At 30.1% G+C, this 26,444-nt stretch overlaps 1 protein-coding gene across 1 annotated transcript in view; it reads right to left on the reverse strand.

Moving 5' to 3' along the window:
• LOC107452773 (neuropeptide Y receptor type 6-like) overlaps positions 1–17,551 on the reverse strand; it is a 58,497-nt gene extending 40,946 nt beyond the window's left edge. The window contains exon 1 of the mRNA XM_016069353.5: positions 17,415–17,551. The gene's annotated coding sequence lies outside the window, so the exon portion shown is untranslated. The remainder of the gene's footprint in view (positions 1–17,414) is intronic.
• Between the last annotated feature and the right edge of the window lie 8,893 nt (positions 17,552–26,444).

Raw genomic sequence — 26,444 nt, forward strand, 5'->3', positions numbered from 1 at the left:
AATTTAACACCGTAAATTGTTTTTAGAATATTCTCAAAGATGTAGAAATAATTAAATAATATCTACAAGGATACTGTAAATATCGACATGAATATTTATTTAAACAATAAGAAAGATAAAAAAAGAATATATAAAGAAGTTTGATATAAATGCATAATTCTGGATGCAGCTACAGATAAATGAGTATAATTTTCCTATTAGCATAGATACTCAAGTTAGACATATGATACCAAATAGGAGCGTATAACGTCCTCAGTCCGTTTTAATTATTAGGTTCACATCCCCTTACACCTACTTATCATTTGATAGGGAACATGGTTAATACCTTCTTGGGTGAGGTATTAACCATGGTTAATACCTCACATGATTCACATAAAAAAAAGTAATGCATACCTGTAAGTCATGAGGACCTATGGAGATGATTATTCACAATTGATCAGCTATCAAGTGTCTGAATAAATGTTTCATTTATATAAACACCTCAAAGATTATACTTCTGCTCTCTTTTTTTACCCCAGTTGTGTTAAATACAGTCTTCAAATTGAAAAGAAAATTAAAGAAATTTTCAATGGGGAAGAAGCATTGAGAGAAGTCATTTCAACTTGAGGGGTCTCATAACCTGCGTGGTCCAGATGAAAAGATCAAAAGATGCCGATGACAGAATTATTTCAGGAGTGCAGTACCATTTTCTCTCCTTTCTTTACAAAGATAAGGCAAGGTGACAGGAGAAAGATTGATTTTTTGTGGTGAAATAGCTTAACAATATTTTTAGTTATGAATAAGGCAAAAAGTTTTATTTACATGCTTTAAAAATGGAGAAAAGTTGCATTTTTTAGCTTGCAATTTATTTAGATAAAGTAGTGTCCGGTTTGTAAAGATAAAAAACAACGTTTCAGGACCAAAATGACTGTCCGCGTCCGGTTACGGGAGTGTCCGCTCTACGGAGAATGTACGTAATGGTTTATTCATAGAAGATTCCCGGGGAATTAAAAATATGTCCGTATTGAGAGGCGTCCGTTTTGCAGGAGTGTCCATAACAGGAGGTTTCACTGTATATATATATATATATATATATATATATATATATAAGGAAAGCTGAAGTAATCCTTTATTATTTCATTGAAAGCAAACAATGAGAAAAAAAACAGTATAAAGCAAATTAACGCATAAAGCAAGCTGCTTGTTCACATAAAGCAATAATAAATAAAACTACGCTAATTATCCTCTAAATTCCACTTAAAATCGATAAAGTTAATTTGAATTGACTTGAATTGAAATATGAATTGAAATATTTTTCAATCAAGTTAACCATATTCTATATCGGCATTCCTTTGCGAGTGTTATCGTAGTTAATTCTTTTATTTTATCCCTGAAATATTTCATGATCAGGTTACATAAATCCAATACAAACTCTACATAAGATTATTCAGAATTGTTAACTTATTAGTAGACCCGCAAAATATTTTCTGTTAAAGCTATGTAAATTCTCCACAAACGCTACTTCAGAGGAATCAGTGAAATTAATTTAAAAAAGTCATAACCAAGCTTCACCTAAACTTTATCAACAGTATATATGATTATAGATAGTTTTTCAGCTTTTTTGGCAACATTTCTTTTCACAGCTGCTTTAATTTATACCAATTATTCACTCGCGTGTAGTTCTTAGAACTAATTATCAAAGTTTATTTTGAATTTTTCAATGAAATATATCATGATGAAGCTACATAAATTCATGACGAAGCTACATTAATTCATGATGAAGCTATGAAACAAAAATATTTCTTGTCACAACTGCTTTAATTTATACCAATTATTAACTAACGTGTAGTTCTTAGAACTAATTATCAAAGTTTATTTTGAGTTTTTCAATGAAATAATGATGAAGCTACATAAATTCATGATGAGGCTACAGAAATTCATGATGAAGCTATGAAACAAAAACATTTCTTTTCACAGCTGCTTTAATTTATACCAATTATTGACTAACGTGTAGTTCTTAGAACTAATTATTAAAGTTTATTTTGATTTTTTCAATGAAATATATCATGATGAAGCTGCATAAATTCATGATGAAGCTATGAAACAAAAAAGCTTCATTTCATTTTCTAACAATTCTACTTAGAAAACTTCAGTTGTTATATGTTCTCTAATAAAACACATCATAATACTAAATATACATTTCTTAACAAACGTAGAAGTATTCCATATAAAAGTTTCTCTTATTTAAAATCAGTATTTAAAACCTAGTAATAAATATAACTTCGTGTTTCTCGAAGAAACGCACTTTGTACGGAAATATTTTTCTTGATTTTCATACATTTAGCTTTAAAGCATATTTAAAACTTTTCAGTTTTTACTTATAATGTGCATTGATTTGTCTTTCTTCTGATGTCAGGGGAAAATGAAAAAATCCAGATGCAAAGAAAAACGCGGGAATTTATTTGGAATAAAGGCTTCCTTTTACTTATTTGCTATAACGCACTGCCGACAATTTCAATACTTTGAAGAAGAAACGATTCTACAATAGAAATCTTATTATTCATCATTACCTCTGTTCAGAAACATATCAGTATAAAAGTGGATTAAAGAGAGGTGATAAAGTCGTTAATCTAGCTAAGCTATATGGAAATTGCCTTGGATTACAACTTGTAATGAAGGAGGATAACCATTGGAATATGAAGAGACTGATTTTCTCACAAAGAACATCTGTGAACCATAGTATGATCTAGAGCATGTGTACTGAAATCTGTAAGTTTAAGCTGGGTTTTCTAATTCCGTGACAAAAAGTTTCAGTGTTATTCTGCACCAGTGTAATGAAACACGCAGATACAGTGTTATAATTTTCATTTTTGAATTACAGTGAAGTAACCGGTAGCAATCTGCCCATACAATTAAGCGTAACGTTTCCGGTAATTTTTTTTACCTTTAGGGTTTTGAAACAATTTACAACTAATATGGTTAAAAAAAAACATGAACGCCAAACTATACGAATTTTTAGCCATTTACTAATAGCAGGATTTTAAAACCATTATAGAGAAATTTAATTGAACACTCTTCGTTAGGAAACGAGCATTGGAGTTAGGTTGTGGTTGAATTCTAGTTAAAATTCTCAAAGTGTTAAAAAGAATGGAGAAAACATTGTGGTCTCAACGCTGAGACTTGAACCCCCGTTCTACCAGTTATGAGATGGACGGATTAGCTCCCATGGCATGTACCCATCTGCAAGGAACTAAGTGGTTTTGTTAGGTGGGCCTAGTTGGTGCCATAAAATTCTAACTGTTTAACCGTGTTAGGCGAAGACAGCTAAGAAACGATTTTTTTCACAGTTAACAGTTTGAATACCATCCTACTTACGGTAATTTGACTGATTTGTTTGAATATGGTAAAATAACAATTAAATAAATCGTTATTTAACTTCTTTTTAAAACAATTTTACAAATTTCAGATGCGTAGTGTCATTCTGATACATTGCAGAATTTTATCATCTTTCCAGGAAATTTTTTTTTCCCAATTGCAGATTTTTCAGTGAGCAGCAACAACGTCAAGAGTTTTGCATCCTATTCATCATCGTTAAGAATGGAAACAATCATATTTCCATCATTTGTATGACCGAAATCACTTCCTGCAGTCTAAAAGGTAGATCAAACAGCAAACTTTCGATTTATTAGTGAAAATATATGCCATTTGAATCTGATAGAAAGGTATATTTTACTAGTGTCCAGTGCAATAGGTATCCAGATCCTCAAAGGCATATCTTTGTTTGATTGAGTTTAAAATTAGGTGATTGTTCTTAAAATAAAAAAACGTAAAAGTCCGAAATGAAAGAAATTTGAAAAAAAAAAGACTATTTTGACAACTAAAATATGTAAAGGAAAATAATAGGAATAAATAAAGCAAGAAAACCACAGTAGCCGAGTGTACGATGGTAGTTGTTAGCAATATACATTTCTCTATGACATATCTGTGAGGGGTGAAATAGTGCTGTTAAATAGAAAAGCTGCATACATATGAAAAATCTAGAGCATCAAGTTGAGCTAGTGTGCTAAGTTGAGGAAATATTTTCTGCCCGTTAAAATGTACATCTTGATATTCAGGGATGGAGATAAATCAACTTTTTTTATTTTGATCATGAAGAAATGTATATCCATTGACTTGAATATACTTCAATTTCAGTTACTGGTGATAACTCATTCATTCAAAGGTTAGCTAAGCAATATTTAAAAAAACATTATTGGAATACAAGGCTCATAGCAATTTGGTAGCTTTGATCACAGCAGAATAATAATACTTAAGAAGCTGCTTTGAAAATTCTTCTGATAAACAAACTAAATATCTGAAATATAGAAGACTGAACCTCACAGAACTTTTAAGATTTTTCTGGTAACCATAACTTTTTATTTTTAATAAGCGTCGTTGAACTGACAACCCAATTTTGAGTTGCTCCCAGAAGACTATGAACTCTTTGATCTCGTATTGGGAGGAATTTGCCGTTAAGGAGGACTTTTTGACAGAACTAACCTGCAATTATGTTACATAAAGAGGAAAGTCTCATAGACCTCTCCTGTTTAGCCTGACGACAAGCGGACTCTTACTCATGATGTCTGCCACTGAGGATATTTTACGTCAGCATTGTGGTCGGAGCAAGCCGGGTGCATAATAAGCATCGGGTAGTCATCGCTAGGACTCAAACTCGGGTCACATTATTTTGAGGCAAGTGCTCTATCCCGTGGGTCACCACGGCTTTGAGTATAACTATTAAATATTTAGGTATCTCCTTCCTGAATGTTTATGTTGAAATAAAATTGAAAAGTTTTCCTTACTATAAATTTTTACCTAGGCAAACACTTGGGAGTTTTTGTTGTTGGAAAACTTAAAAAAATTTTCCCCAGATTTTTTATTGATTCTCTAAGAAACTATAGTACAGGGATGGCGAACTAATGGCACGCGTGCCATTTATGGCACGTGACACAATATTCTGGGCACGCCACCGATCACAAAGTTTACTACAAAGCGTATTAACAATTAAATTGAAATTCACAAAAACAAAAAAAAACAATTATTAACAAAAAAATTTGCAATTAATTCCAAAAAACAATTAATAACCATAAAAAACAAGGATTAGCAAAACAAGCTAACAATAAATAACTAGCAAAAAAAATTTAACAGTCCTGCTTAAACTAACATCTTGCAACCTAATATAAGTTGTCATCTAATCTGCAACAACAGAGGTCACACTGATGTTACTTTCAGTTGAATTACGAGTACAACTGAGACATTGCAAAAAAAATTTTTTTTCATAGTAAATAAAGAGTTTTGAGTTGATAGTATTTAGTATTATTATTTTCCCAATAATCACAAAGTCAAAATGATTTGACGGCACGTGTCATTAAACAATTTTTTGAAAAAAATGGCACGATGGTGCATAAAGGTTCGCCACCCCTGCTATAGTACAATAAAACCAATTAAAATTCAATTTCAATTGCCATAAAAACAATATCAAACCTTCAAAGACCATTATTTTTTCAAGACCACAGAAAATCGAACCACTATAATTATTTTACAAATTAGAAATTGTAATAATAATACACTCAAAGTGGGAAGAACGTTTTTTTATTCCTTAAGACTGTTTAAATGGAAACAATTCCATTTAAACAACACTTTCCAATTTGTCACTTAAAAAGAAACAAACTCCAAATGATTCTCTAAGACATTATAGTACAATAAAACCAATTAAAATTCAATTTCAATTGCCATAAAAACAACATGAAACCTTCAAAAACCATTATTTTTTCAATACCACAAAAATTCAAACCACTATAATTATTTTACAAGTTAAAAATAGTAATAATAATAATATATTTAAAGTGGGAAGAACGTTTTTTTTATTCTTTAAAACTGTGGAAATGGAAACAATTCCACCTAAACAACACTTTCCAATCTGTCACTTGAAAAGAAACGAACTCCAATTTCTTTCCACTGGTTCTCTTTCCAATTCATTCACTTCTCATTATTTTCCTTTCACTTTTCAGGTCATATGAAATGAAAGTTCTAACATAAGTGATTGGAATGATTCATCCGAGAACATTATTACAACATCTTTTGATAGCTGACCTGCTTTTGTGGAGGCACACTAAGATAAAAGTTTATAAGCTATCTTTACTTAAGAGATAAAAGTTATATTTTCTTTGTCGTTTCAGATTTTGCTTTAACAGAATAAAAAACTCCTTTATAAGAAGACACCATGAAAGAACATAAAAATTAAATTTGTTAATGGTAGAAACTAAATATGTAAATATAATGAAGCAAAAGTTGGATAAACTTTTTATCAAAAATTTATATTTTTATTTAAGTTTTTCATAGAAAAACACTTATAAATACTCGTATGAAACTTCTTTTTTTTTTCTAATTCCCACCGGGAAATGACCTGTCGTCATTACAGGATCTGAAAGACAGATTTTCTGGCCACTTTTTCAGGGGCATATCACAGTAAGACTATCACAGTAAGGACAGATAGTACAAAGAAAGAACATAGATGCCTTGTCCGGGATTCGAACCCAGAACCTTTCTGATGCAAGGCCAGTTCCCTGTCCCCTACATAGTTCGCTAGGCACTCGCGTGGAACTTAAAAGTACAACTAAAACACATTTTTATTTTTCTTCAACAGAAAGGCAACTTCATCTTCATGAATAATTCGAATTGAGAGTAATAGAGAAGTAATGGAACTTGAATATAAATTATTATATTAGTAAAATTTTCCAAGCTAGCAGGAAACTTTATGGTAAACGTAGTGTTTTTATTTTTAATTGGTTATCCCAGAAATGATGTCAAATCAATCCTTTTTTAAACTTAAATAATATGCAAAATATTTCCTTAAAAATAAATTAAAGTATGCAAAAACATTTAAAAAAAATCTCATTCTTTAACTTGTAATAACTTGCATTGTAAATCAACATAATGTCTTTTTTCACTTTAGCCCTGTCTAAGGCTTTCAAATGCACCATTTTGTATGTGTTGAAAACTCAATTATTAGGCCAACTTTCACATGTAAAGTGTTAAAAATAGTATATGAAAGACGAATAAATCTTGTTTCAGTGATGATCTTAAAATTTAAAATACATATTTAAAAAGGTGAATTTATTTTCCTGCTTGAGAAAGCTTTTTACTCTTGCTTTTTGAATGATGATTTACTCTCGATTTCAGGCAGTTTTTCTAGCCTTGTTTTGTATGGGCGATTCGATCTCAATATAAAAGGGATATTTATACAAGCTTAACGCAAATCTTATCACTCGTAAACTAACATAGTTATACTTAACATTGTTTTTAACTTGCATGATTTTTTGCTAATCATTTACGAACCTTGTTGAACTTTGTGATGAAGATTGTTGACATTAAAAGCAATCGTACGCTGCTATTGAAGATAAATTAAGTAAAAATTGTCCTAAATAGAGTGTATGGAGAATTAACAGGACATGATTATAAACTATTTCACTGAGCAACTTATAGTTTAACCGTCTTTATATCGTCACAGGTTCTTGGAAAAAGAATGTACGTTAAATAAAAGCTATTGAATTTGGCAACTGATAAATTGACTGTTTTAAATCGTCTTAACAGAAAAATTGAGTATAAATTTACCAATAACACCGACATTGTAAAATTGTCATGAGTAGTTTTTTGCCACATAGGTAAATTGTTCATCTACACTAAAACCTGATGCTTTAGAAAACTTTTGCATTCAAGATTTCTTTAAAATTTGAATTATATTTCAGAACTTACCTAATTCCTTTGAGTTTATATATTCCTTAAAATTAGCATTCTTTCTTACAGTGATCCATTTTCATCATCCTGAACTTTTAGCTGATTCCTCCTTCTCATTAAAATCGTTTTATTGCACAAATGATGCAAATTTTAAATCTTGTGTGAATTTTAGGATACGGTATACATTAATTAAGAAATCACTTTGCATTCGAAAAGAATGGTCATGTAATCAATGACGGTATGGAGTGTTCAATAAAAATGTTAAAAACACAACGAGAAAAATATGGTCAAAACTACCAGAACTTGGTAAAATGTATCGTGTTACATGAAAACACCACATGAACAGATTACATGAAAACACCAAAAAGCTCGGTAATTTTAACCGAAGAAGTACTTGCTAATTACTTTGGTGAAAATAGTAATAAAATATCGTTTTATATTATGTGATAAAGTTTGCTAAATGTGGTAATATTTGGTAATTTTATCACTATATTTTAGAGCAGGACTTAAAAATAATTTATTCGATTAAATATATTTTTCAGTTTAGTAGTTTTTTTTTTAAATGTGTAGAAATGAAAACTATAATTTTGAAGACCAGAATTTCTGGTAAACTATTACTATATGAATGAAAATATTTACAAATGAAAGGTCTAAAAACCGTAGATTTAAATTCAATTTTATTACCGGTATTATATTTTTTTTACCAGAATTGTCATTACAATAGATACGGTAATTTTACTAGATTTCGTTTCCTTGCATAAATTATTAACCTCGGATTATGCTACGAAAAAAATTTATTTGGATAAAGTGTAACAAATTAATATTCATGAATTTGATAAATAAAATTCGTTTAAATGTATGTTTAATGAGAATATTTTAATCGCCTTAATTATTCAGAATGATTTAGATACCTTTTGCATAAAACTGAATTAAAAATAACTCTTAACTGTAATAAGCAGTATTCAGAATTAATTTAATATCGTTATCTGAAACGTATAGCAAATTCATTGTTAAAACCACTCCACTTTTGTTCCTGCCTTAATTGGAATTTTTTAAAATGCAATTAGTTAAAAATTTCAAATTAAATATTTAATATGAATGTCACATCATTCAAAATTACACAGTTAAAATTACTTTTTTGAATAAAATTTATTAAATGCTTGATTAAAATAATTTCCCAGCGTTTTTTATTTTCGAACAATTTTCTATCTAAAATTAAGCCTTAATTATTTCGCAAAAATTAAGATTGTAAATTAAGCAATAATTGTGACTCAGCTATTTAATCAAAAAGTAAATACCTTAAAATGAATTTTTCAAAAAATCCTTTTTCAAATGTCTTAAATTGGCTGAAAAATTATAATTGAAATTCTTAATAGGCAACATTCTTTGTTTGAAATAATTAAATTAAACAGAAAACAACATTATTTTGCAGTGTAATTTCTTTTAGGAAATCTCCAAAAAGGTATAAATTAACTGAGTCATATCCTATTGTCCAAAAATAAATACTGAATCTTACTTTTTAGGAAAAATTTAAAAGTTTTATGTTAAGTAGTTAAATAATGAATCCTACTTTAAAACTAAGCCTCTTCGTTCGTTTCGGGACGACTTAAATATTCTAGAAACTATTTTTTCTTTTGAAATACTGCAAACTCTCTTCGAAAAATAAGACTATATTCTTTTCTTCCCGTCTTTCTCTTTTTTATTGACAGATATTTTCTCCTCTTCACTTTTAACACTCAAATAAGTGCTTTCAAGGTAATTTTGAAAGTATCATCACAATTCAGTTTGCTTTTTAATCTCTTTAGAAATTAGTTTTAAGAGGGTGAGCAATGAAATAAAAATAAAAATTCAACTTTATTTCTCTCTTTCGTGTTCAAACTAAAAAGCTCAGGCATTTAAATAAATTTCAAAGAACTATTTAAGCTAAACTTAAATCTAAAATAAATAAATAAAAGTACTATTGTTAATATTACAACAGTTCAAAGAGGAAAAAAAAATTCTGGTAACATTAACGTACTGTTATGGTTTTATTCGGGAAAACAAAACCAAAATATACGGTATTCATACCATTCATTTATCATTTTTCCGTTCATATTTTAACGGTTTTGCTTTTAAAATTATTATTCTTATTGCCATCATTTAATTAAAATATACAAAACTAAACGATAAATTTAACCGAATAAATATTTTTACGCCAGATTCTAGGGTACCATGTTAAAACTACGTAATTTTACTTTATTTAACAATTTTATCACTTTTTTATAAAACCATATTCTATTCTAAGTTTTGCCAAAAATCTTACCAAATCGCTGTGGTAAAAAATTACCGAGCTTTTTCGGTGTTCTCATAAAGACAGAAACACAGTGAACTTAATTTTATTTTATTTTATCCGTCGTTGAACAGCCGATCCAATTTTGGGCTTACGACTGCTAATGTTCAACTCCGTAGCCTTCTAATTTGAACCAATCTAGAAGACAAGGAAACTCCTGGAACAGTATCCCCAGAAGTATTGATTTGTTATGGGAACATGGAGGACTTTGAGACTCGGCAGATTAAACTTGCATCAGTCACCATTTACTACACGGGGAGTTTTCGGCCTGTTGGGATCGAATTCTTGGACATGGGTCCAGCGCCCTACCGACCAGGCTATCCCGTTCTACAGTGAACTTTACTAAATTTTGGTAGTTTTAACTATACTTTTTCTCAGATATAGTGAAATTAGTGACACACAACACACACGCACACACACACACACACACACACATATATATATATATATATATATATATATATATGGGTCATTCTCACAAAAACAGTCATTTTCATGTCCCCAGTATATTTTATGTTTGTTTTACAGCTTACGAAAAAAAAAATTCAGGGAAAGTGTCCTTCGGAATGCAAGCTAACAAAAGAATAAAAATAAAATTATCAATTTTTATTTTTTATTTATTTTAGGTAATTAAAATATACCAATATGTCATTCCCTCACTTGTCCCCACTGCTGATTTTAAAACAGAAAAAAATTGTTTCTGAAATAAAATTTCTTTTTTTACAAATTTGTGTTTTTCATTTCAGAATACTGAAATATAGAATTCAGAAAATCAATTTTATATTTAATTTCTGATAAAAATATTAACACAGCACTATTTTAAACTTTGTCCCCAGTGTTTCGCGTCATTCCCTCACAACAATGTTCTTATCACCTGCAATCTTCTTAGAATAAAAATATTTTAATAAAAACTTCAGAAGTTAACAACTGGCATCATAGAACAAAATTGCAGTATGTTTCCATCTTCAACTTAAAGAAGCTTTGCTGTGGAATAAATTTGAATGAATCAAACCAGGTAAAAATTTTTACATTTGTCATTCCCTCATGTCATTTTTTAGAGTAAAATAAAATACAACTTCATCGAGAAAGTGGATAATTATATGTTGCTTTCTTGTATGAATATAATTGTATGTGATTGACTACAGAAATTAATTAGGCCTAACTGTTATTTTTAAATTTCATTGAATTCGTCATTCCCTCACTAGTGTATAAAGTGAGGGAATGACGCTGAAGTGAGGGAATGATTCAAGATGAGTATATTATCAAATTTTTTTTTGTTCAATCGTGCCAGCCAATTTTATTTCCCAAACCTGTAAAAACTATTAAATATATAAGACTAAATTATAATAAATATTAGATATACTTAGTATGTTATCATTTTCTAACTTTAGGTAGATGTAACTTAGATAAAAACATGTATTAAAATAAAATATCATTCCCTCACTAGTGTCATTCCCTCTCTTTTTAAATAGTGAAAATAATTAATTTACTTATTAATTAATTTGAAAAATAAATTAAAAAATTAATAAATTAATTTATTAAATTAATTAATTTATTTATTAAATTAATTAATTAATTATTAATTATTAATTATTTAAAAAATTAATTAATTTAAATATTATGTATAATTTATAGGATATATACTTTCTTTATAATGCCATTACATATTTCTATTAATATAAAAAGTTTCAGAGCTTTTTATTCACTTTACTTTTTTGGGATTTTATGAACTGAAAAATGACAGTTTTCGTGAGAATGACCCATATATAGACTGGCCTTGCACTCATTTTTCTTACTGGGGATCAATAAAAGGCTTCTGTTGAAACATATAGCTTTTCATATTTAGTTATTCCTAGTCGTACTAAGATTAAGGAATTGTCCATAAAGAGTTTTTTTTCAATCTCATAGTTACAAGATGTAAGTAATTAGTATTAAACATTATACAACAAATTTTCGGAAAAGTTTGGTAATGTAGTTCTAAAATTAAGGGAATTTTATTTAAAATAATTGCTAAATACTGTCTTTCACTCCAACTTGTCCTCAAGAGATTGGATGTTTGAATTATTGTACTATTTGTAAAAAGCTAAATTCTAAGACTTGTTCAACCCCATTACATTTATCTCGTAACTTAATACAGCAGAGAGCACCATATGAGAATTATGTGAGAATCCTGCTACGTTAATATTGCTATGTGGGTAATATACTGACATACACAGCTTTCAACAAGTGAACATGCTATTCCATACCTCTATGTGGTAGCAGGCAATAGTTGACTTCACATTGAGCATGCAGTAAGCAGAAGTTTAAAATCGGGTATTTTAATCTCTTAAATTTTATTTTATTTTATAACCGTCGTTGAACAGCCGACCCAATTATTATGGGTTTATGACTACTAATGTTGAATTCCGTAGCCTTGTATTTTTGAACCAATTCAGAAGACAAGGGAACTCTTGGATCGAGTATTGGGAGAAATTAGCCTTCGTGGAGGACTTTTTGTCGGAGCTAACCCGCATTCGCGTTATATTGACAGGAAGACCACAAGAACCTCCCACGGTTAGCCTGATTTCAAGGGTCTGTAACTCATGATCCGTCTACCACTGAGGATATTTCACATCAGCACTGTGATCGTTGCAAGACGGATGCGGAATCAGTATCGACTGGTATTTGAACCCGGTTCACCTCATTGGAGGCCAAACGTTCTATCCCTTGAGCCATCGCGACTCATTCTTTTATATTTGTATATATTCTCTATTAGGCTAACTAGTAGTGTTTCTTTGAACAAATTTTCTACTAATATAATTGAACCGGCAATGCAACAGGTATTCAGGAATTCCTGTTGCATTGCTTTGATGTTAGCTGCTTACAAATTCGAACTTTAGGTATGGACAACTAGAAAACTGATTAAAAGATTAAATATTAGTATAATACAGACTAAACTAAATGAATTAACTGAAAAAACTAAATGAATTAAAATGATTGAAAACTTCCAATTACTACTTTATTGCAAGTTACATCAATGGGACCCAATTCCAACTCATAAGCAGAACATAAACTTTGCGAAATTCAGTAAACTTTCAAAAATTTCTGTCAAATTTTAATAATTAACTGTCAATTTAGGCAACCAGCTCTCCTCTTCGAGAAAGAAGTCCAGTACTTATAATTGTAGCGAGTTAACTAATTAATTTCTTTGAGAAGAAAAGCTCACTGAGCGTAAAAATATCTTCCTTGAAAAAAGATCTTCCCGTTGAGCTGAGCATCTATCATTGGCTGAATGAGATCATACTCCTGATATATAAAAAAGTCTTCAAAATACTATTATCAGTTCTTTTATTATTATTTGGGTTTCACATAACTTCCTGCATGCGACTAAATAAAGCTTTTTAGATCAATTCGAGTGTGTACACCCTTTTCCTTATAGGTTTTAATATTTGGCCACAGCTGTCACACAGTTCACGAATTTGATTATTTTCATAGGTCCTAACCATTAAGCATCTTTCCAGCATTTCCTCTATATTGTTTACCAAGAAAAGCGAACATGCAACTTTTGTGTTTCTCAATAGATGGTAGCACTACACCACTTCACCTCATTCAACAATTCTCCTTGACTCAATTAACAAATAACTAGGGGACTCCGCCCCCTGCTCACTACGCTCGCCAACCCCCAGAACTGCTTCGCATTTCCATTGCATATTGCTTTGCAATCTTATAAAAACATTTTAACAAATTTAAATTTTGAAATGAAAATGCCAGACATTGAAATCAATTACTTAATGAAATTTATACACTTCTCTGCCCCCTTCACAATTTTATTATCTTTTCTTCATGTAGCTGAGAAATTTGGAGCTGTAGCAGAGAATATATCTCAATAAGAAGTGCTTTCCCGTTTAGAATTCCGCCATTCATTTCTCTGACGTCTGCCAGAGATATTTCGACGCCTGATAGCAGGCATTTTATTTAGGCAGCAGGCACTAAATAAATAAAAGTAGAACTAAATAACTAAGATATCGTTTTAAATCTCAAATCAAAATAATTGTTTGTAGAAAGTTTGTTTTGGTTTGAATATTCGCACGTTTGTTTTGGTTTGAATATTCGCACAATGCCATTGCCATTCTATTGTAACGAAACAAAAAATTTATCATGAAACTAAAAATTTATCAAAGGAACTAAAGATATTGAATTCTTTTTTTAAGAAATTCAGTTGCGTTTTTTTTATCCACTCTTATTTTTGTTTATCAATCTATTAATTCAGAAATGCTTTAAATCAAACGATGCTTACGGAAACAATGCTTATGCGAACCACCCGAAAAATGATTTGCTGAATTCTCATTGGTTGAAACTAAATTATTAATTTTATTAATTAATTAAAAGAAATTTTCATAATTTAAGACCTTATTGCACATCTACATAACAATACCTTTAAAACGACACCTTATTTGTTTAATTCTGTTGCGTAGTTTGGGAGTTTTTAGCGAGACAAAATATTGCTAGCCTATTAATATATAGATTTGACTGTAAAACTACATTAAGGCCCAAACTAAGGATAAAGTTTACGAGTATAATATTAATTTTCGGTCAGTGGCCATACATTTTAAGAGAAAAAATTTAGGAACAGGCGTGTGTTTTTATCTTTATCACAGCTTTGCGGCCATTATTTAGTTTTTAATACCAGTAGGTAGAACACATTTTCTTGGTCACTGAACGTAATCAAGGAACGAACAGTGAACATTGGTCAGTGAAAGTTTTTTTGCAGGGTAAATGAAATTTTAAAACCTGTCTCTTATCGGTGAACTACAGAGAAAGATTACTATGGGGTGTTCCAGAATTGAAGCAAGTTTTGAATTTTTGCTGCCTCTGTTGCAGTAAATTGTTAGCAACTCTGAAAAAGGAACAATTTGACAGCTGAGAGGCATAGGGTTAGTAAGAATGGAAAGTTATACGATACAACAACGTGTGTTCAACAATTACAACAATTCAATTATTGCATGAGGCATTTCCTGTTTGTGTACTCTCTCATTTCGGTGATCAGAATTGGCCCCCTTGATCGTGTGATTTAACACCATTAGATTTCTTCTTATAGGGTAATTTTAAGTCAAATGTTTGTGCCGAAAAGTCCACAACCACCCGTGCATTACAAGAGGAAATTAAATGCTACGTCAACGAAATTCAACCGCAATTATGCAGAAAGGTCATTAAAAATTCGACAAGAGAGTACGCATGAGCCAGCAATGCCGTGGAGACCATTCGCCCGATGTGTTATTCCATAAATTACCCTATCCTATGTATTTTATGACTCAATGAAAAAATAACAATCTAAATTCCAAAAACTGTGCTTTCTATTTTATTCAAACCTTGCGTTAATTTTGGGACACCCTTTATAAGGGAGAAAAAACATACTTTTTCAGACGCAAAACAGACTAAAATTCGCCCAGATTCCGTAAATCTAGTTGAACTAGATTGGTAGAATCTGTGCAAATTTATCTAGTTGTATGGAGCCGTGATGCCTCAGGGGATAGAGCGTGCGCCTTCCAATGAGGCGAATCGGGTTCGAATCCCAGTCAATACGAATTCCGCATCCGGCTTGCACCGACCACAGTGCTGACGTGAAATATCCTCAGCGGTAGACGGTTCATGAATTAGAGTCCCCTTGCCGTCAGGTTAACCGTAGGAGGTTCTCGTGGTCTTCGTGTTCATGTAACGCAAATGCGGTTTAGCTCCAAAGTCCTCCAAGATGGCAAATATCTTCCAATACTTGATCCAGGAGTTTCCTTGTCTTCTGGATTGGGTTCAAAATTAAAAGGCTACGGAGTTGAAGTAGTCGTAAACCCATAAAATTGGGTCAGCTATTCAGCGAAGGTTATAAAAAAAACATAAAATCTAGTTGTACTAAGAGAGAATCATAAACTTTTAAACTAATAACATTAAACTTTTATAAATGCATCTTATATAAAATTAAATCATCCATTTTGTTTTAAGACCGATACGTGTCTGATTTTCCATTTACTGCTACAGAGTTTAGTGTTTTTCATTTCTTAACAGAAAAAATATTAAAAGCAGCTCTGTATTTACATTCAAAGATATAATGAAAAGTTTCAAAAAATATTACTCTTCCGAGGTGTTTGAAAGACTTTTAAAAATCCGTTATATATATTTTTATGTGATAGAAATTTCATTTTGATTAAAAGTTATAAAGATTCGATTAAAAAAAATAAATGTCTAACTTATCCTCGCATTTATCAGAACATATTTTATTGAAGATTAAGAGGGGCTAACTCTTAAAAATGTTAAATAAGCATAATTTTTAAAATACACTATAAAATATTTCGGATCAAAAGTACTGGTACCGGTAATGTTTTCCGTAAAACCCATGTTTGCTAGAGCATGTCACGGAACAAAAAATCTGTTATTTTGTAATTTCTGTATTAAGTATTTCCATAAAATCATTGAATCATTCGAATTATGGAAATACTACTATAAATATCACGGGATAAGTTTTTACAGTACGAATGGATTTTACAATAAACTGGATTTTACGGGTGATGCACCCAAAGTGCTAGTACTTTATAGTGTAATTTCATACAGAATTTTGAACAGTATATTACAAACGAACTTTTTTGTGCTAGAGCCAATTTAGAAATTTATAAAAAATGTAAAAACAATTCTGAAAAAAAAAATGATTAGTTCTTTTTTCTTTTATTTCTTTTTACGAAAATGCGAGCATGCATATCCTCGATATGAAATTAATCTAATTTAATATCTAAAGATAAATATAACATTTCATGATCATAACTAAGCTTAAATAGCAACAGTAAAAATATGTATAATATGGATCTAAAAATAATGATTATGCAAGCTTCTTTTTAATATGAATAAAATTCTTATAAAAAAGATTCTTGTTAATATAAATAATTATGCAAGCCTCTTCTTAATATGAGTTTTTCGACGATATTTCATTTATACATTTTTGTTCAATCAATTATATGCCAAGTAATATGATTAATTATAATTCCAGAAAAATATTTTTTTATACGATTGAAGTCAAATTAAAAATATATTTTTAAAAATGCATAATATGAATATAAATGTAATGATTATGCAAGCTTCTTTTTAATTTCCTCAGTTTTTCAATGATTTTCATTTACTCATTTTTGTCCAATCATTTATGTAAGTTCTTTGTAATTATTAATAATTTTAATTTTAATCATAATTCAATTATTCTTGTAGTAAACATTCATAAAAATATTTTTTATTCAGTTGAAGTCAAATTCAACTAAATATATAGATTTTTTTAAATTGAAAAACTATTAAAACATTATTGAAAATGATTACTTACCTATAAATATAATTCTAAAGCATATAAATGGTTAAACGTCAAAAGTGAAACTAGCAAAGAATCGTCAAAACTTCGCCTGCAGGAACAGCCGGAGCTCTAATAACATTTGCCTTTATTTTTCAGAAAAGCTCGTGGACCAATCTGTTGCTACTTGGGAAGATAGAAGATAGGATCTAGAAATATGGAGCATGCGCATTAAATCGGAAATACTCGGGGGGAAAAATAAGAGGAACACAATCATCCGGATCCAGGATAGCTCTAAGCTAATGAATATTTCTTCAAACAAGTTTTCAGGAATTAAAAAAAATTTGATTCGTGCGTTTCAAATTCTATCTCGATCTTTTCGTTTGTTTCATTCCTTTTCTTGTTTTATTTTTTCTATGGAAGGAAATACATGCTTTAGTTTTTACTTGGTTGAGATACATTCCTAATGGATGTTTAGAATTCCAAAAAAGATTTTTTAGATGCCTTCAATAAACGAAAAAAATATCGTTTTAAGTGATTTCGATTCTTTATCAATTACTTCAAGTTACTTCGTCTGCAACAAAATATTTTAAATAATTTTCAGTAAAACTATTTCCTTGTGTGTAAATGTAATATGTAAAATGTATTATTTCTTTTTTTATTATTATATGTAAATTAAGGAGTGAAAAATATATTTATTACAATCAAATTACTGTACGTAGTATATATATAGTAGTATACTAGAGGGCTCCTCCCCCTGCTCACTACAGCTCGCCAACCCCCGAAAATTGCTATGCAATTGCATTTTTGTTATTTTGTTGTAACAAAATTAAAGTCGTTATCCTGGAGATTAGCTGACAATTTTTCTGCACCAACATCACATAGAGAGAATATGATAGGAATGTAAAATGTCAGAGGTCCTTATTATCAGCATTATAAACTTATATAAAACAATTTCAATACAAACAATATTATATACTTATATGAAGCGAGGAAGCAATATTATTAAACACATTACTATAGGGCATTAGCCGGAGATTAATCTCCGTATCCGAAGCACTCTCGGGTAGACTATAGTAGAATCTTCGCTCGGGTAGCCTGTTCGCCGCGCATTCCACTGTCGCGTATTGATAACACTACGATTATTTTCCCTGTAATTTAGTGCTGCTAAATTATGTTTAGCCCTATATCGCTGTTGATATCGCCCAAGATATTCACGGTGATTCATTTTTTGTAAAAGATATAAGTATTTTAAAGTAAACTCTGTTCAATATATTTCAATAATTCAATCCAAAATAAAAATCGTAATAAGATTTAGCTGGAAAGTTTAGTTGTAACAATTCTGCAGACAGCATTATTAAAAACTATTACCTTTTCACACACATGCGTTCTCAATTTTGATTGGCTGTTTTATGCGTTACTAACCGGAAGTCTTCTGTGATTGGCTATGTGCTATCATTCCATTCTCTTCTTATATATATATATATATATATATATATTATATATATATATATATATATATATATATATATATATATATATATATATATATATATATATATATATATATATATATATATATATATATATATATATATATATATATATATATATATATATATATATATATATATATACAATAATTATGCAAATCTATTTCGACATTAATTTTCAAAATATTTTGCGTTTGTGCTATACAAAGGTTTAAAAAGTTTCTAAACAACAACAAAAAAGTTGCGTGGATGTATTTGTAAAATTGTTTCAGTAAAAGTTACATACCTGAAAATTGCTATACATAAGATCTCTTAGGGAAAAATCATCCAATGAAAAACTTTGAAACATTACAATACGTGATGAATATTTTTGACATTCTCGCTGAATTCTTTTGACATTATCTTGCGGTAGATGTATCTCTTTTAGACATAGGATATTGTTGGCTACCAAAAGTATAAAATTAATCGAAGTTATAACAGATACCAGCATTTTTTTTATTTATCCCTTAAAGATACTTACCTATGTATGCACTGAGAAAAAAATTTCTAGAAAATTACTGTACTGTATTGTAATGACATTTACAGTAATCGCAGCATACTGTGCAGTAATGACAGAAAGCATACTTCTGGTGATAAAAACTAAAATATCTGGTGTTTAAACCACTCGTTGGGTATTTTTTACGTTTACATGGAGACAGTTCACTGGTAGTTATGGTTTTCTGAAAATTATATTTATTACAACACAGTATAAAAATACATAAGTAAAGTGAAACTTTAACTAAATAAATGGTTATGTCATATTCCAAGTGCCATGCCGCAATTACCAAGTTTTTTAAAACCATATTTTAAAGTAGGTTTTACCAAAAGCAAAACCATAACTTTTTTCAAGGCATTACCAACATAAGTCATTAAAATTTATGTAAAACTGTACAATCCCACTAATTTAATTAAAATAATGAATTCAACTAATGTAATTAAAATAATGAATGAAATAGGCATTCTAAAACATTGTTAGGAATTAGCTTTGCGTAACATTGTTAAATAATATCTTCGATAAAAATTGCTTAACAAACTTCTGTTACCAAAAATTATAAAAAGGCAAAAACAAGTGCATGGATCAAGCTACAATGGTAGCCCAGTAAATAAATTATTTTACATTTATTTCGAAAACTTTTAAATTATTGAGACAATTTATAGATGAACTTTATTTTTAACAATCTTAACATATAGTATGATATTTTTGACTATACATTTTAGTCACTAAGCTCTGAAAAAAACCGTTAAGGTTTAATTCTGTTTAGGACATCAAATGGGGTCAGTTTTCTTCCCCAGTGAATTATTTTTCATTAAATAAAAACTCTGACCACCAAGAGTAAAACCCATTTTGTTTTTACAGAAATTCCAAGAATGCGTACACAAACGATAAAAAAAAACTTTAAAAAAAGAGTTATTTTTAGACTATTACCTCTAAATGTTTTCCAAAAGAATGGAGGTTATGGTGGAAGGAGATATAAACGACTTTTTTGAGTTTTATGTCCTGGAAGATAAATTTTATGTCCTAGAAGACAACCTTCGTGCCTTAAGAATGACTGACTGAGTTTTAAAATTTCAGAACATTAAAAAAAGAATATTGGAAATTATACGAAGGAAAAACTATTTTCTGCATTTAATCTAGTTCTCTCAGAATCGTATTTTTTTCTCAAGTTCTGTGAAACTATCGGTGTTCGTGTTATTTATTTATTTGAAAAATTATTGATAATTGAATTCCTTATAACGGACTTGAATTGGGCAAAACGACTCACCAAAATGATTCCAATGAATAGAATTAAATCAATTTGATTTGAATCACTTTCTGGTTTCGAATCAATGATTCGAATCACTTGTTGGTTTCAAATCAGTGATTTTAATCACTCGTTGGTTTGAAATCACTTATTAGCTTTGAATAAGTGTTTCGAATCAACAGAATCAGTAAACTTTAGTAATGCGAATCCCTTGTTGGTTTCAAATCAGTGATTCGAATCATCGAACCGATGCCTCACACTATAAAATACATGGCAAGTCTAAATGATTAGTCGGGTTTAAAATTGCGTTACATTTAAGTGAATAATGTCCAGTGAGACGTTTGTTAAATGGCAAGATATATTCTTTCACTTAGATTTAAAGATTTCCTTTCTAATAGAATTTTAATGAAAATTATACCTCATTGAAACACTTTAGTTCACGCTTTTTTCAAATGATAGAACCACTACATTTCTGGTTATTCAACGTTAATCGGGTTGGAGTTCTGTCATTGCAATTTCCTCCTCCTCTAAGTTAATATCAAGGCATGTGGTTTATCCCTGTGGAGTTATATGAAAGAGAACGTTTAAGTATATCTCTCGTCAAAAACTCTACTACTGCTCTGATAGAAATGACAATTCACGAAACATGCTATTATCCAAAACGTTTTGCTGTTGGTTGTGTGTAGGTCATCAAGTGCACACACAGTAGACCTTTTAATGTGCTCTATTCCTTATAATAAGTTAATACGATTGCCTGGGAATGCTTTTTAGAGAGATTTCATTTATATAAGGTATAGAAATATTAAAAACCCAGAAGGATTAGCTCCTGGAGGGACATAATGGAAAAGTTAGAATAACAACATGAGGCGTTTTGTCCAGCCGAAATCGCTTGGTATTGTCGGTCTTGGACAGTCATTCACACCTTGACCTACTTGTTAGTAAAACCGATATGAGCTCATTTCAACCCCTTTATCAATTATTGAGAACCGATATCTATCCGAAATTCGGACAGACATGTATACTGACGGTTCTCTGGTATAGTGTTTCCCAAAGTGAGGTGCGTGAACCCCCAGGGGTACGGAAACAGTTTAGCGGGGGTCACGCGCTCTTATGCAAAATATCTTGCAACAAAGGAAAATTTTAAAAAATGTTATTTAAAAGCAGGAAAATTTACGATTACGTATTTTTCTACTAGTTATTTTTTGCAGAGTTAACAGTTAATAATTAGTGGTGTCAACAACGAGCTGTGATTTTTAACTTTTGGGCAATTTTTTATAGTAAAAAAATGCATTAATTTTTTTATTAGGGGTACACAGCGTTACGAAAAATTTAGAAAGAGTACATAAAACTCACAAGTTTGGGAAACACTGCTCTGGCGAATAGTGACGGGAGAGCAGGTGCCGGAGTTCTTTTTTCTTTTTTACAGTGATCTTTTTTCTTTCTTCTCATACCTGTTGGTACTCACCTCCCCCATTTTAAAGATGGGATTATTGCCCTGCAGCAATTACAGATACGAAAAAATACCTTCAATATAGAGCTGTAATCTTCCGGGAATTTAAATTTCCTCTGCATTACCTGGCTAACAATAGCACAACTGATAACTCTCGTAACTGATAACTAACTTAGAAATTCTAAAATTTGTGACTTAGCACGTGGCACTGAGAACAATAAATAAAGTGCACTCCTTCATGCTGATGATCTAATCCCAGACCTTCGAATATGCGCAACAGTTAAAAATCTTAGACTTTTGACGAGCCGACCAGTGGCGGAGTGGTTAGCGCGTCTGAGCGCGGAGCCGTTGGTTGCGGGTTCGAATCCCGCTCAGAGCATGGATGTCTCTTTCTCTCTGTGTTCTATGTCCTTTCTCCTTTGTGTGTGATTGTGTGTGAATGTGACCCGCCCTATAAACGGGTTTGTGGTTGTGTGACGGGGGCGACGCTGCTCCACCGCTGTGGCTTCGCCATAGGTGCCCACTGGGTAACGTGAAGCGAGCAATTAGTTCTGGCATTTTCAGAGGCCAATGGACAATAGTTCCAAGTGCCCGCCATTTAAAAAAAAAGACTTTTGACCAATCATGATTATTTGCCTGCCTACTTGCTACGTTTTAAATTTATAGATACTCTCTTGTGTTGCCCATGTGACTCTGGACAAATTTTAAATACCTATCACCTGGACTAGTGCAAAGCAGTCTGATATCGTAACAGACTGTCCCAAAAGTATTGGAGAGCTTGAGAACAATTCAGTTAAAGATTGGCATTTGTTAACAACAGCAACATGTACCAGAGACTTGGTATGTGTGTATATATATTTTTCCATATCATGATGCAAAGGTAAAGCTTGTAAAAACACGCATATGTAAGGTAAGCAAATAAGTGAAATGAAAACACTATTATGTAATGTACACAAACATGAAGTCACAATTTTAAATGTTATAAAATAATTTAACTAATCAAACTAACTAATCAAAGATAGCACAAGCAAATTTACTAAATTGAAGATGATTACACTTGCTTACTTAAAATATTTCACGAATGGAAATTATTAAACATTTAGCTAGAGTTTTCAAATATTCACATGGGCGCTGTATGAACATAAAGAAACAGTCTTTTGAAACCCTATGAATCATTTCAAATTATTTAAAGTATTGCTTATTACTTTCATTTTAAGTTTCAAAAGGCATTAAAACTAATTAACTATCTGCTCTTTTCAAGCATTAAAAAGTTAATTTTTTACTCAACAAACCAAAATTGTAGAACAATAACTTATGGAAGTAGTTTAATTAACTATGTTATTACAAAAGCATTTAAATTAAATGCAGTAAATGTTTCAATTTGCACTCTTACAGGAACTGAATGCCACGTTATTATTTAAACTAAATGCCTGAAAGGAATACATGAACAGTAATACTGCTACTAAATGTAGGGAAATTTTAATAGCAATAATATAAGCTAATCAAACAATCTAATTAATATAATTTAATGAATCCCAAAGGAAGTTTATATAAAACGAGAGATGATTCAATTAACGTATTTGTAAGCTAAATGTGTGAAAGATTCAATCAATATTATTATTTCAGCTGTAAGAATAGCTAAATAGTATTGGATATTCAAACTGAATGTGGAAAATTATCTCTTTAAACTATTGGTAAACAAAATTTAGAATTGTAAACTAAGTACATTTACCAAACAATTTACTGAAACTAACTGTAAAAATTGAGTTTTTAGTCTTCAATAAGAAATATTAGCCATTTTCATAACTGCGAGTAATGAAAACACATTTGTGTGTTATAAACACGTGTGTACAAGATAAGCATATGTGTGTAATGTAAACAGATGTATGCAAACGTTTTCATAAAGCCCTAATGTAAAACGAGACTAAATATTTTATATAGCCTACTAATCAAAAATATTGCAAACAAATTTACTAATCAAAGATAAACACTTATTTGTTTAAAAATATTTAGTGGTTGGAAATTACTATACAAGGTGGAAGGGGTTATTAATTGAAAAAAATTAAAATCTTGCTTTTATTTAACAAAATGCTATACAATGTTTAAATAAGAATATCATAGCTTTTTTTTTTGAACCTGAATTCATAATTTAATTTTTTATCCTTTGTCACTATTATAAATAACAGCAAACATATAAGTAATAAGCCGAGTTATTAATTTTGCTTTTTAATCTTCGAAATTGTTACTTCTTTATTTCCGTATTTGAGAAAAATATTACTTTTTCCGACTCCGTTTATGAGTTTTTGGGATTTATACTTAAAATAAACCACCCTAGTTAAATGTAGTGAGATTAAAATAAAATAAAAATAAGCAGAACCAATTAGTAATTTAAATGTATAATAAATTTTAAAAAAATAAAATAATGCTCAAAGACAATTTCTTCTTTTTACAAGACAAACCTTGAACTTAAGAGCTTTAAGAACGCTTAAACGGCTTTACTCATCATTTGTAAGATCTAGAAATTCTCTAAGTGTTCTTAGAAAAGGGTAATCAGAAGTTAAAAATTGATAATAACGGAGACACGAGGCGTTTTCGAAAAATAAAGATACAATGCTGCACACACACTTGAAACAATTTTAATTGATTAAACGTCCATTATAAGCTGCCATTGTCAAAGCATTTGTTAAGTCTGGGTTCAAGCTTTTGTATTCCAAACTCAAAGAGCTTGGCCGCCTCTCATACAGGGCTCGCCACGAAAACAACGAATGACTTTAAGAGAAAAGCAAAACGTCCAAGGTTACAGTCCGTGGTGCCACCGGACACACAGATACTTTTCCTTTGCTGCTATAGGTGAAGTATCTTTACTTTCCGAAAATATTTAATTTTAAAACACAGCAATCGAAAAATATGCTACATATAGCCAGAAAAATTTTATGATTTCAAACATACACAGTTGAGTTCTGAACAATTTTAGCACTGTGCAAGGAAAAAAAATAGTTCAAATAGAATAGTATAAGAATAGTTCAGTATCTCGAAAAAATTAACTTCCAGTTACTTTTCCAGATATTTTCTTTTTCCTAAAACTTGCGTTCTTCAAAAAAAAAAAAAAATGTTTTCCTTGTTTATTTTCGACACATAGGAATTTCGACGGTGCATTAACGTCTCATGATCTTTTTTTTTTAAAAAAAAGTTAATAATACATTTTCAAGGTAACAAAAGTGGTGAAAAATTAATATCTGCTGTTACCTTTTCTTTTTTGCTTACATAATTACTTTTAATCAACATCCACTGACGTTAATTTAAGACACTTCCTAAAGTAACGGGTACAAGAAAACTTCAGCTTTAGAAGGCGGAAGATGTTCAGATCTCTTATTTGTTAAAACTACGTAAAAAAATATTAAAAAAATCATAAATATGGAATGAAGATTTTTTATTTATCTAATGAAACATGCAACCTTTAGAATGCATTTTATACCTTGCATTTATGTCTCTAACAATGGGTTTTTCTGCAAAGGTTATGCTAGACATCTAAATTGGTTTTCGATATCTGATAGTAGTCAGCATTCGTGAGTTTAATCAGGAATAAAAAAATGCTATTTGTTTGTACAATAACACACAATAGTTTTTATTTGGTAGAAATCAATTAAAAAAAGTCGCAAATTTACTTTCATATTGAATGAGACAAGATTTAAGATTCATTTAAAGCAAAAAGTTGAGAGATTTATAAACGAAATGTTTGCTTTTTTCTCACTCGATTCACACTCAACGAATTTTCATACTAAGCAAATTGTCTGATACATGCTTTGGATTCGGATTCATACACGAATTCATGCCAAAATATTTACTCCAGAGTTGTTTAATCTAATTTCATTTATCCCCGTATGTTATAAATAGAAAAAAAATTCTATTTCACATCCTAAAATATTTATTCCAGAGTTGTTTCATTTATTAGCACTTATTTCCGTATGTTATAAATAAAAATATTTCTATTTCATACACTAAACTATTTACTCCAGAGTTCAGTTTCATTTATTTGCACTTATTTGCAAAATTTCATTTATTCACGTTAGGTTTTTAATTCAGTTAGAATAACACAAATTATCAGCAGCAAAAATAATGTATCTTTATATATTTCGTATAAAATTGATGATAGAAATATAAGTTAAATAAAAATGAAGGTAAAACTTTTTTAGCTGTTAAAAAAGTAGAAATTTAAAATATATATAACAGTTTTTTTCTTTAATTTTTATGGAAATTTTTTTAAGATCATAAATATGAAAAAATGGAATGCCGCAATAAATTAATTTGAAAAACTCACTTTGTATAAGAAAATCTGAAATAT

The sequence above is a fragment of the Parasteatoda tepidariorum genome, chromosome 5, assembly GCF_982258835.1.
Source record: "Parasteatoda tepidariorum strain Cologne lab strain chromosome 5, Ptep-v5.0, whole genome shotgun sequence".
Taxonomy (NCBI): domain Eukaryota; kingdom Metazoa; phylum Arthropoda; class Arachnida; order Araneae; family Theridiidae; genus Parasteatoda; species Parasteatoda tepidariorum.